The sequence below is a fragment of the Tyto alba genome, unplaced genomic scaffold (assembly GCF_018691265.1).
Source record: "Tyto alba isolate M040663 unplaced genomic scaffold, T.alba_DEE_v4.0 Super-Scaffold_16, whole genome shotgun sequence".
Classification (NCBI taxonomy): Eukaryota; Metazoa; Chordata; class Aves; order Strigiformes; family Tytonidae; genus Tyto; species Tyto alba.
This window is the reverse complement of record NW_024881278.1, coordinates 27217250-27230934: the sequence shown is the minus strand read 5'-3', so window position 1 is coordinate 27230934 and position 13685 is coordinate 27217250.

Here is a 13685-nt window from a genome sequence, read left to right as displayed (position 1 = left end):
AACAGATATCTCCAAAAAGTGCAATGGCATGCTCTTCAGTTTTCTGAGTGCTACTTTCTTCAAACTCAGGCATCCATTATTCTAAGTCCTTATTTTTAACCTATCGACATCTTGTAAACTCCTAGGCTCCTGCTTTCAACTCTTCATGGCAACACACCTAAAAAAGAAGAAAGCATCCCTTTTCATAAAACACCAATTTCAGACAAAAATCTCATTACCCTATGGTATAAGCCCCACAGCATTTTAATATTTGGTACTTCTGCCCAGGAGGAACGCATAAGTATAGGTGGGGCCAGGCTCATGCCAAGGCTCAACTCATTTTGTCACAAGAATAATTTCACTCTTTAAAAATTATTATCGAAAGAATGAACATCATAATATATAAGAAATTAATACAGCTACATTAAATATGCTGTTCATTTGAGAACATTCTTAAATATCCTGTGTTTTTCTGCAGTTCAACAATTTGATTTACACCAGCTTACAATTCAGAAGGAACCATGTCACTTTCATGTGTCTGGTCATATGAGTCATGCTATAGGGCTTTCACTTTATGATTGGCTAACTGTAATCAATTACAGATGTAAATGCTTGCAGAAAGGACATTTTACATTGTTTTTTTTTCACACAAGCATTCAGGTATGCAGGCTAATACATATATTTTTCATGAATATTCATTTGAGAGAAACTCAATCATAGAAGTGCTTATGGGAAATGATCACAAAAGACAAGTGAATTGATATGAACATACAGGCACTACATTGAAAATTATGATTCTCCAAAGACCTTCTCAGTTACACCTAAAATCTTTAAGTACCTCAGCTTTTGCCAGAATAATTTTCTGACAGAAGGCTTTCTTTATTAGAATGGATAATAGATTTAGGTTTCCTCTTATCTTCAGTCTCTGACTAATCTCCTGAGATTTATATATTATTCCATCTTTCTTTGTCTGACCCAACTGTTTTATACAAAATGGTATAGCTTCAGATAGAGATATTGAGAGGTCATGCCTTTCCTTGACTCCTTTCCCTGTCCTCAGACCCCTTACCCAACTTCAAAAAAGAATGCATGGTCTAGTAACAGGACACTTCCTGAGCTGTGGGAGGACATAACTTCATAAACTTCAGCCAAGGAACAGCTAGGTATAGGCATCCAGTGGCACCTAAAATGGAAACAAAGTTGCCTAGTCTATAGTTTAATCTTACCCCCAGATACTCATTGAGATCTACTTTTTTGTACTTTCAAAGAAACCTAGAACACTTTTTCTTAACATAACTTGGTTTCTTGTTGAAAATAGTAAAACAAAATAAAAATAATAAGCTGTGTGATTAGTGTAGGTCCTTGTGACCATCTAATTACATCAATTATGTTGTCAGTTTGGTTCAAAAATTTCTTCATCCTGATTTGAAGGAGGGACTGCTACCATCCTGAGAAGTGTCTTAACCCTAAAGCACTCTAGTGTGATGGGTTATTAGGCACTCTGGTATCAGGAACTCTGAACCTCTCCCATTAAAACTCCCCTACTGGAAATACCTAACTACTCACTAAAACAGGACCTGAACTACTTATGATCCTAACTGCTGGTCTGCTCAATCATTTCTATGCTGCCATTAACACAACAATTTATATTGTTGATACAAAATGGGAAGGCTTCAGTGGGAGGGAAGGAGAAAACCGTATTTCAAATTGCACATGTTGGCACACAGGGCACTTTCCTGTGTGGTGAATGTTGTTAATTTCTTATTTAAAATTAACAATTGACTGGGGTTAGGCTCTGGACAGCTCTCAAACACAACCCAGGGAATGCACTGCCTTTCAGCCCAGATGTTAACATTTCTTTGAGATGCAGAGTCTAAATAACTTCTTCCTTAATTGTTTTCCTCAGCCAAGTTCTGCCATTCCTCAGCTGAGCTATCAACTTCCTTTTAGGTGTCTTTCTTTCCCTATATGTTATTTAAGACTTTTTGCTCTGATCTGCACCTGAATGGCAAGCCATCTACAAACTACTGTTGAAGTGGTAAATATTGCTTCATTGAGGTTCCTCTGTGGAAATCTGGACTCTTGAAGTGCTTTTATAAGTGACTATAATATGACCCCTCCCCTGTGACCAGATACCCCCTGATAAGTCTTCCACTGTTTTTAGCTTCAGCAGTCCTATGAGATACAGTAGTATGGAAAGGTTCATTGGAAAATATGGGAGGTAATGTTCCATCACCTCCATATTTCCCAATTGTTTTACAATAAAAGATAAAGCATTACAATGCGTCACGCTATTACATTGTCATGTTTTCGCTGGTGCTATCATTGCACAGTCCATAAATTCCTGCAATGAAAAAAGACTACTCAACTGTCTGTACAGACAATGTTAAATTCAATGTGTTGCCTTCCGTTTCATCTCAATTATCAGCAGCTAAATGGTTGGAACCAATTCTGCATCTTCATTTGCACTGCCTGTCTAATAGCCTGATTTACATCAGTATCTCCAGCACAGAATTTTAGTTAATTGGGATTTCAGTAGCTAAATGGCATTTCATTGTCCTAGCAAAACAAACATGTGTTTATGAGTTTTTAAGTAAAACTATAGAAGCTTCAAATGATGCTTAGTTTATCAAGAAGCAAAGCTGCTTTCTGTTACAATTCACTGTTCATAATGATACACAAAAAACTAATGTATTCTTTAGGGAGGGGATGCCTATAGCCACAATAGTGACAGTAGAGGTGTAAACACTGCATAGAAACTCACCTGATAGTGGCTTCTTAGTAAAAATGTTCATTAGATAATTCTGCTGTACTATGGAGGTGGAAACTTCTCCTTGTGAGCAGAATTAATTCCACAGAAGCTGTGCTGTTTTATCACAAAGGCTTAGATGCATTGTGGAATTCACTTCTTTTTATGTTCTGCTTAAGTCCTGCTGACACCCAGAGGGATCTAGAAATAACTTCCCAGCTATAAGATAGTGTTTGCTTTATTGCTACAGTATTGCCTAAGGGCTCATGGTATGATGGAGCCTTGTTTTTACTTTCACTCAGTATTGTTAATTCCAGGCATTCTGGAATGGTGAGTCATGCCCTTGAAAATCATGAGATAGTGTTAAAAATAACGAATTTCAAAACCGTAATAATAACATGCCTTAGGGCTTTATAATTTTACCTCCATTTTTTTAGATTTGAGTGGATAAGAATCCAATGTTAGTCTCCCATCAAACCTTACATTGTCAAAGTACAAGGGTGATATATTCCCCTGATTCTGGGAGATGGGGGTTTTGAAGAAAATATCAAATTATGTGAGGCCTTTTTGCTAGTACAGGATGTATAAGCATATACTTATCCATAACCTAGTGAATGTACAATTGAGAAGACAGTATCTAAGGTGTGGTTGAAATGTGCAAACAAGAAGGTGAGGAGGAAGGACAGGACCAAAGTGGATCAAACTCTCGGTTTTTATAAATGAGCAGGTTCCCACTGGAGCTAAGAGAGTCAGAGAAATCTGCATGGACTGAAGCCTGTCCTGCTCTTTGTACAACCCTTAGCATGTTAGATGCAACACACACCTTGTGTAACCTTTACCTGCTGTTCATCTCCAAAAACAAATCTTGAAATTGTATGGTAAAGCTCAGTCCTACCCTTGACCTAGGGCAATGTAGCAATTCAGTCAGTCTGCTCCCCTTCTTGATTCTGTGATTACAAAGAGAAGAGACCCAAACAGGAAACAGAGGATAGTCCATATAAAAGAGAAATGTGCAAATCTCAAAGCCTTCTAAGAAATAGTGAAGGTGCTTTATAAAGATTTGTAATAAGCTGAAAGAGTGAATGAGGAGAACAGGTATATATAAAGGTGGAGAGCGAGAAGAAATTAATCTGTAGCAATTAAAAAGAAAAAAATAAAAAAAATATATTAGAAACCCTGATTAGAATTCACCACAGACTCAGATGTCCTGCAAGAGACAATCACATATACTGTATGAAGCATCCTCAAGACATAGCTCAGAATAAAGTGACTGACGACTATAATAATGACCATTTTTTCAGTTCCTCATGTCAGCATTCAGAACTGAAAAACCACTCCTGCTTAGAGCTACAGAGCACATTAATGAAAATGCAAAAGACAAAGTCAAGAATCTCATTTTACCTTGGGGGAGAGGCAGTTTAATACCCTTAACTTTTCAGAAGTGATAGAATTTCTCTAAAGTGATGACAATGTTGCAAGTTGAATACACCTTCAGTGAAAGTCAAAGAAAGCAGATAAAATTTTGAATGTGAAAACAATTAAAACCCCAACACTTCTGGAAGATCTTGGTGCCAAAGCAAAATAACACAGTGAATTCTCTCTGAATCTCAAGGGAGCACTTAATCAGCCTTCCATAAGCACTAATGAAAGGTGCATAGTAAAGATCTGGTGCAGTTGTTTTAAATCTGCGCGTGCCAGTGGTAGGTCAAGCAATAATGATCATGAAAATTTGATCCACAGAGTCTTCAGTTCAAATAATTGGTTTTCTTCTGCATTTATGAATTTATTTTGCTTACAGTGGAATGTATGAAAGTTAAAATTGAAAGGAAATCCCTCAAATTTTCCATTTTAAAAAATAACATAATAGGGATGAGTGTTTAACTTGTAGATTGGAAGATCAACAACTCTGAGTGATTTATAATACATCCAGGGTTGAATCCATTTATCCACTACAGTAGACTTCAGTTTCGTCTCAGGAAGGGAGCAGCTCTACTAGGTCCATGTTGTTAGGCCATTCTTTCACTAGTGCACTGTGCCTCATCAGCACAAACATGCATGCCGTATCAGGTTCTTTGATTCTACCTGCATGGTGTGGGCTCATTAAAGCTGTTTTTAAAGAATTTAAAATGGTACACACTGCTGGTAGAGGAACTGATTACATTCCCAGTCTCACAAAAACTTTTCTGTATCAGCAAATGCAATTTTCCCAAAATTATTTTTTTTTTTTTGTCCGGAAGCAAAGATTATTGTGATCATGTTGGCTTTCCACCTGTTTGTTCATCTGTTTGCCTCCTAATCCTTACCTAAGTAACTGACAAATCTGTTGGCCAGTTTCAACTACGTTTTGCAAGAAAGCAAAGACATCAAAGGTAATTGTATTCATATATGCTTTGTGAAAAGTGGTGGGTGAGGAGAGGAGTGAGACTCAAATTAGAGCTCCCACAGAGGGAAAGGCTGCAATGTAAACTCAACGGTTTACTGTTCTGCTTGGCTTGCCTCTGGCAAATATTGCACACAAAGCCTGGAAGCTGTTTGAGTACCAGTCCTCAGTCTATTAGGGGGCAGCTAGTACAGGGATTAGACTGAGTGAAGAGAGGTTATTCATGTTTGTATTGGGATGAAGGAAATGAACATAGAGGTATTTCAGAGAAAGTTAAGATTCTCAAGGTCATAGGAGTAAAAGAAGGCACTGGGGTAATTACCAACAGAACCAGAATATGAGTTGAAATCTCCTTACTTCTTCCACTTGTGGAACAATGTAGTTTATTTCCCCCTGGTTAAAAACCCTTTATGGTTTCTGTTAAATTATGTTCAAATGCTGCTATGCTGTGATATCCTTTTCTGCCTGATAAACTTCCTATTGCGTACTAGCAGATTAATAACTACATTTAGAATTTCTCATCAGATGGATGGGAATCAAAATGTTCCTTTTTGTCATATAAAATAAGGAAAAGTTTACTTTCTGAGTACATTCACAATCAGTCCACATCTCCCTGAACCAATAAAATGCCCCATGTTGATATCTGATGCCACTATTCTCCACTGGCAAGGCTCCAGATCCTGTGATGAAGTGTTTTCTCTAGTTGAACTGCTGTAATGCTTCACTGTAGTCTCATGACTGCAGTGACAATGGGAAAAGTAGTCACCATCTTGCCAGCTAGCCTTAAAGAATAACTTTTTGTATTCAGAAACAAAGGAATAAAAATGTAAATGAAATCTGAAGGCAGCTTACAAATTATGATGATGCTTTCCCAAGAATAAATTATACTATAATTCAATAAAAACAATCATGGGAAAAAAACTCTAAACAAACTAAAAATAAAATGTAAAAGAGGATACTAAAACTTCTGAAAGAAATATGTAAAGTCACTGATATCTGCTTTATGACTTCTGTAAGTGTAAATCAGTAGTATCTTTATTGGTATCACTGGACTCTCAGTCTGTGGGCCTGGAGTGAGAATAGAAATTGGCTCTAACATTTTTAGTTGGTTATATTGAAGCACTTCTGCATATGACAAAATTCCTGGTTAAACTTCCTTCCTCCCAGTCACCAGTGGGTAGGAATCCACTGGAATCTCAAGGGATTGATTAAAATGCCAAATCATATTAGTTAAATTTCTCCACTAAATTTATGTCTCACACAAAATGTGTAGTTTCAGTCTCCCATAACTTGTCTGACAGTAGTTTAGCAGTTAAGCTGTAGGAAGTAGAGAATTAGAGAACTAGAGCTCTGTGTCTCTCCTTGTTCTTGCTTTTATTTAATTAACTAATTAATTAAGTAATCTTTTGGCTTTTGTTTGAATTTGAGATTTCCACGAACTCTTAAAGGGCAAACTGAGGGGGTTTTAATTAAGCTTTTTCCCAGACATAATTCCATTCTGCTTTAACAGCTCCACATCTCTGTTCTGTTCCTTCTAATATTTCTTTTAAGAAAACTATTGTCAGAGAAAGTAACACATCACAGAAATGTTGCCACCACCAGAAAATATCTGTCTGTCTGCACCGAAATCACTGAAATTAATGACAGATATGTGATGAATTCATTCATCTGGTCCATCCTGACTGTCATAGGAGGAATTCAGTGCTTATACTGCTAGAAATGTTCAGATGGATAGATATAATGTGCCTGGCACACTGTTTTGCCTGAAAGTTGGAGCTCAGAGCAAAGTGGGAAAATATTCCATAAATAGACTGTTCAAGAATAAACCAACTTTGAGTCAGCTAAGGACAAATCTTTTCTCTATCTTCTTTTCCATAAACATTTGCATGTGTAAGGTTTTTTTCATATATCTCCACAAAAGGAAACTCAGAGGCATACAAAGAGACGTGATGACATGACAAGACTTATCCACTTGAGAGAGGCTGCTTCTGCTGCCTTGGGTTTGCAGTGGGAAGTGAGAAAGGGGTCTATCCCTTGTTCTTCACGGATATGATCAAAATGGGGTAGAAATTTGTATAGTGACCTTTTTGCTCTTTCCCCAAGAATAAACAATTCTGAGGAACCTCTGCTGCTTCCAGTCAAACTTAGTCATAAAACAGACTGAGCTCAAAGTATATATATTTTTGGTAGAAGAAGTTTTGCAATAGGTATTAGCAATTTTTTTCCTTTTCTTTGAATCAAGACATGAAGCTACAATGCCTTCATGCCAGTAGCATGTCTGCTGGTTCCTCTTGTTATGTATCTTGTGTCCTGCACCATGGCATGCAGGATGTTAACCATGATTCTGTCATTTTTCATTCAGGTTGTGGATTAATCAGATTCTGAGCTGCTCTCTGCCCCAAGTACTTCCAGCTGCTATTCTGTGAGGCACAGAGTACACACCACTCATCCCAAACTCAGTTTTGCTGGCTGCTGTTGTAGCTCCTTTCTTTCTGTATAAATCTGCTTTCAAAGGTGAATGCAATTTAAAATGTTCTTGTGATCTAATATACATAGTTTCATGTTATTCATGTTCTTTTTGCCTGGGTTCTCCCATCTTCTTATGTTTAAGGGGATGGTGGGCTGAACACCAGGGATTGTGTTACATGTGCCATCAAGCTTCTCAATGGCACTATCCAAAGCAGGAGTAAGGAGCTGATGTCACTAAGGATCTCTGAGATTTAACACAACTCAATTAGACAACTAAATTGTCTAACTAAGTTAGAAAACTGAGTATATAAAACTGGATTTGGGGCGCAAGACCATAGTTTCATGATCACAGAAGGCTGGAACTGTTTACTCCTTCCCATGGTAGGAGAATGTGTTGGTGTCTGGTTGTTCCAATCTGTTTCTGTCCCTCTCCAAACCTGAAGAGATGGACAGTGTAAGAAACTGTGTTTACAATGGTGCAAAGCATGACCAGAAGCTTTACCACCTGTTATTGTTCATACATGAATGGATTTAGAATGAAAGATATTCTACTGATGATCTCTGCCCAGGATTATGGGAAGGGGAACCTGTTTTCTTTAGTTTGCATAATATATTTATCAGGAATAGTTTTGTGGCAGTCACGTGTCTGCTCTGGGCTCAGAACAGCCTCCTGATGAGAATGCAGTTTTCTGCCTCTAGCCTCTTTTGGATAACTTTAAATAAGGCTCCAAAGTGGGAAAAGTATTATTCCATCTAAAAAACCTATGAATAACCCCTTTCCATGTTGTTTGATATACTTCAGATTGGGCGTGGAAAGGTACTGGTGGTCAGCACTACCAGATTCAGCTAGAAACACTCCAGTCCTCTACCTGTGCGTTAACTATTTGTTGTGGCAGGTCCTCTACCTTGACTAAGATGCTTTGGAGCTCCCAAATTAAATCTACTATGACTGAGGTTTTCCCAGCAGGACAAAAGAAACAAGAATACTGGGAGATAATTAGTAGAAGCCAGATTCAGATCTGTAGTTATGAATGGAAAGAGTCTTAGTAAGCAAGTAAATTCATTCCCTATTTGAGCAAGTTATATTCACTGGCTGGAATATTTTTTCTGCCAATACTCATTCCTGTTATTTTCTATTGATAAAATGTACCTACAGCAGCAAATGATGATGTTCAGGTGCCCTAAACACCTTCTTTTTTAAGTAAGATAGACAAAGACATATGAAATTCACATCAGAAAAAGGTGATATGAAGTCTATGGGTTGAGCTAATATGCTAAAATATGCAAGAAATATTCTGAAAAAATGTGCACTTTTAGGATGCAGAGGTGTGAGCTCTACTTGCAACTGCCTCCTGTGATAGACCAGCTATGTCATCTCTGTTTTAGAGGCCTTATACCAGTGTTCCTACAAGTGAAAGACTGTCCCTGAGGAAGAGGAGTATTACAATCTCTATTGCAGTGCAATTTTAATTACACCTGCTCTTTTCCTCCAGCTTCCCATGTAACACGTTCAGCTGGGCAACAGATTGGTTGGTCCAAGAGCTGAGGTTTTCACATTTGTGTTCATGCATGTTCTGAAGAATCATGAGATCCTGCACACAAAATCCATGCTCATATCCTGATCATGCTGCAATCTGTGCTCTGGCTACATGGCCCTGAGGAGAGAGGAACACAGATCCCCTCAGCCTATACCTTAAAACTTTATTGTGTGCAGTCCCAAAGTGTAGAAGAGAAAGAGAACACAGCTTTATGCTGCAAAAATGTAAAGTATGAAGTGAGACCCTCTAAGCACAAGTCTGGTAGACAGTGTTTGAATCTAGATGTGATTGTCTTGGACTCTCCTTGTTTCGTTTCACAGAGTTGTTAAAGCTGGAGGACAGCTACTGTCATCACTCATTCTGGTAGCTGCTACAGATACTAAGGGTTAGATTTGAATAGAGACATCTCTAATGATGTAAGAGGAATACATACTAACAGGAGTTGTGACATTGTGGGAGGTTTCATGTTCTCATGTACAGAATGGAAAGCGAATGTTATTAATAAAAATAGGATCCATTTTTTTACCAGATGAAAGGTAATATAGATTGTAGATTTACATTAAAAAGCAGTGAAGACATTATAGATGAGCTTATTTTCAAAAATCACCTTGGGTTGAGTGCTCACATATAACTATAACAAACTGAGTAGAAGGGTAAATAAGAAAGAGCACTTAGCACATGTTAAGTGAAAGTGAGGTTTCCCTTTTCTGTCATTGTTTGCTTGTTGAGAAAACTGGGTTCTGAGTTTCTGAAACTTTGAAACTCTGTTTTCAGAAGAAACTTCTGTCATTTAGCAAGAAGCTCTTCAAACTCTGTTCCTTATTTCACCTTGTAACAAAATTTTAGATATTTTATGCAATTCACAGACTTTAATATGTGCTTAATTACACAAATTATAACTTCAAATACATACTTTTAACTGTCAGGTTACCATTTCTCTTCTGTTATTACACACACTCATACATTAATTTACAAAGCCAAATATAATTTTTTGTGACGGATTATCACCAGCCTAAAACCACCATTCTTTTTCTTTTTACTAATTTTTATCTGTCTTGCCTGATTGTGCATTTGGGATCTTCCAGGATTTGAAACAGTTCTCAGTTGTCATTCTCTATTTAAATTCTTCCATTCATCAGATTTAGCTTGATGACTTACAGGTTTTCACTGTATGAAACTGAACTTCAGAAAGTCAATACATTCCTGGATGGTATTTAAAGCTGTGTGCAAGTAATGAATAACATGCAGCATCTCCCTAAATAAAGGCACATTTTCTGGCCTTTATCTTGACCTCTTTTGATAACTTGTAGATTGTTTAGGAATGAAAGAGAGAGAGAGACAAAATATATGCCATCAGGAATTTCAAACATATTATGTTTGGAAGTATAGATGCACTGTGTTTTCCAGGGCAGGATTGACTTTTTGCTGATTTCCTTTTTTTTTTTTTTTTTTTTTTTTTCCTGAATGCATAATAAAGTGCTTTATGGTGAATGAAATAATCCACCAGTTACTATAAGAAATTCTACCTCTAACATAAAAATTTCTGCTTGCCATGTCTGTTTTATTCCTCCAAGTAGAAGAGAGAACACAGCCTCCTTCATGTAGTCTTCTGCTTTTCCAACCTATTATGCTTAAAGTTTTCTGAACAATAGTTTACAAAGAAAGATATCAAGGTTATTGCCCAGATATCACGGGAGAGAAGCTTCTTTCTAATGTCATAATAATTTGTATTAAGGTGTCTTTCAGAGATAAATGACCAAGATTTTCTAGATAATCCATCAACATTAGTGTTATCAAAGCTGTCATGGGAATTTAGGGTTTTAGAAGTAAGATCTTTATATTTAGGGAAAATAAAATCACCATTGATCAAAAATAGAATAGTTATATCAGTTTTGATTATAGACATTTTATTAATGACAGTTTTACTTTGTAAATGAAAGCCAACACACACAAAAAAATTTATGCAGCAATAGCCCTGAAAATTAATTTTGCCCAGTATTAATGCCAAGTCTGACACAATCCCTGTACCAACAGGGACAGTTTTATAAGGATCAGTTGCAATCCTGAATTTTGAAGACATGTCTTCTACTGCCAGTAGTCCATCAAAGGGAATGAGTATTGTAGTCAGACTGGGCAAATGGGAAATTCTTGGAAATAAGCAGGTCAATCTATTAACTTACTTGGAAAATATGGTGTATGCCAGTCCTATAGCAATATATTAGTAGTCAACAAAGGTCTTACTTTTGTCTTCAGTGGTGCTTCTGACAAATCCTTCATCTGGCTACAGCAGAACATAAGTTTGTGATACATAAGACTTGCACATAAATATTAATCATAGAAACTTGTTCCCTGCTCTGGAAAATCCTGGTTGAGCAGTCCACTTCTGGAATATGCCACTTCTTGTCTTTTTCTTTCTTTAACTTAATATAAATGTAAATATGTGGACATAAATAAGTGTGGAGTATGTTCAAGAAGAGTTTGGAGTTGGTAGATGAAGTTACAAAGTTTTTACCAGTAATGTGAACTTGGGTCTCCTCTCTGCCACAGCTTCTATGAGAGTCACTAACAAGAACTTTTCCTAAATTCCTTCTTATTTAACTCACATTCATTGTCTAAATTTTGCAATATATTAATAGTGCCTAAAGTTGAGTACCTGTCAGCTGGAGATCACGGAACATTTGACATAGATTGCAAACTTCCTGAACAGAAATCAGTTTAGCCTCCACTGAATCCCTTCTATAGCACAGAATATAAGTTTGTACCACATATTAATTCTTCATACTACCTTAGATAATGAAGAATGTAATGTATTAGATTCAAATGCTAGGTCGGTTTACCAAACTTGAAAATGAAATTTTGCAAGTAAATGAGAGTTAGAAAATAACATATATGGAAACACCATCATCTTCTAACATCTCACTGTAGCACAAACCTTAGCTTCCTATTACATCTGGAAAAGAACACCTCCAGCAAATATGACATCAACCAGAACTAAAAACATTGGATATTTCCTGGCTCAGAGCCCTGATTGGTATCATAATCTATGGCACCTGAACATTCCTGATGGCAGCAGTGTGATCAGAGAGCTAATTAGCTAGAAAAGTGAAATATTCAGCCATCAATTACTGATTATTATCCCATTATGTAGGAAAGCAATCATGCGATGGAAATGTACAAGCTTGGAGGATAGAAAAGACCCAAAGTAATTTTATGTGCATAAATTGGTTCAGATACAGGAGGAAAAGAACAAGTAGGAGGTCAACTACTAGCACAGAGGGGCATATTGCACTCAAGAATAATCAACCTGTTTGAAGACAGTGCCTGCTAGTGAAAGAGTTACCGCTGCTTTAGTAAACCAGTGACCCATCTGTAATGGGGAATGCTGCAAGAAAAGTGAGTGGGTAAATTGCAGGCTCTAAGGTCAGCAACACAATGTGTTTCTCTCCCTAGCGTTTGATAATAGCAGATGGAGGAAGTGGTACTGTGAAGTTCTCTGGCTGGTGTAAAGTGAAATGTCTCTTTTTTCAACTCTTTTTTTCTTTTCTTTCCTTTTATTTTCTTTTTTTTTTTTTTTTTTTTTTTCTTTTTTTTTTTCCAATCCTACAGGCCCATAGCTGGACCAAAGCCTTACAAATATGTTCTTCCTTATGGAGCTACTTCATGTTATGTCAGCTGCTAATGTGGCCTATTGATGCCAATGGAAATGTGACTTACATTGGAGTACTGCTCTGTGGTACTGATTCTACTATGGATTTATAGCTTTTGGGGGCTGTATCTAGAATTAGTTCTTTATTTCAGACTGACGTTCCCCTTCAGTTACATATTACTGATATATATTTTAGAAGTGAAAAAATAACATCTAAAGTAATTTGGCACATTTTTTTTTCCCTAATTCTTAGAAGAATATGTAATGATGTAATTTGCCATGAAGCAGTATGGGCCAATTACTCTTGGTCTTTAGCTCTTAATGAAATTAAAGTCAACTCTCTGAAAACATTCTGCAATATTTACTTAAGATTTATCTTTAATCCAGCAAATTTTCATACTGAAATCAACAGAGGTGACAAACTAAATATATAAACAGTTGAAACAGGTCTGTTTACCAGTCTAGATGTTTGCAAAACAATTTGTATTTACCTCCTCTAGATTGAAACACTACTCTGGATTTGTACTTAATGAAGTACTTAGTGATCTATATCCTTATTTTTTATAATTTTGTAAAGTGTCATTAAGATTTACTCTGAATTTGCTACTTTTGATGATGTGGAATAGTACTTCCTTACTTGAACAGAAAATAAGAATTTTCATGTGGAGAGTGTTATTTAGTGAGAGTGAGATATATTGATAAACTATGAAGAATACTTGCCATTTTACAAAACTCTATAAGGTATGTTTTACATGTTTAAACAGTGGTATTTTATATGAAGTTGCATTTAACACTACTCTTCAGAAAAGTGGGAGAAGACCATGTTCTTTCAAGGGCATATAACTGATTTCAGAGGAGCATCATGTGTTACCATGGAAACCAAGAAATTCAATTATTTTATAAAACTGCTAAACAAAACAGGTT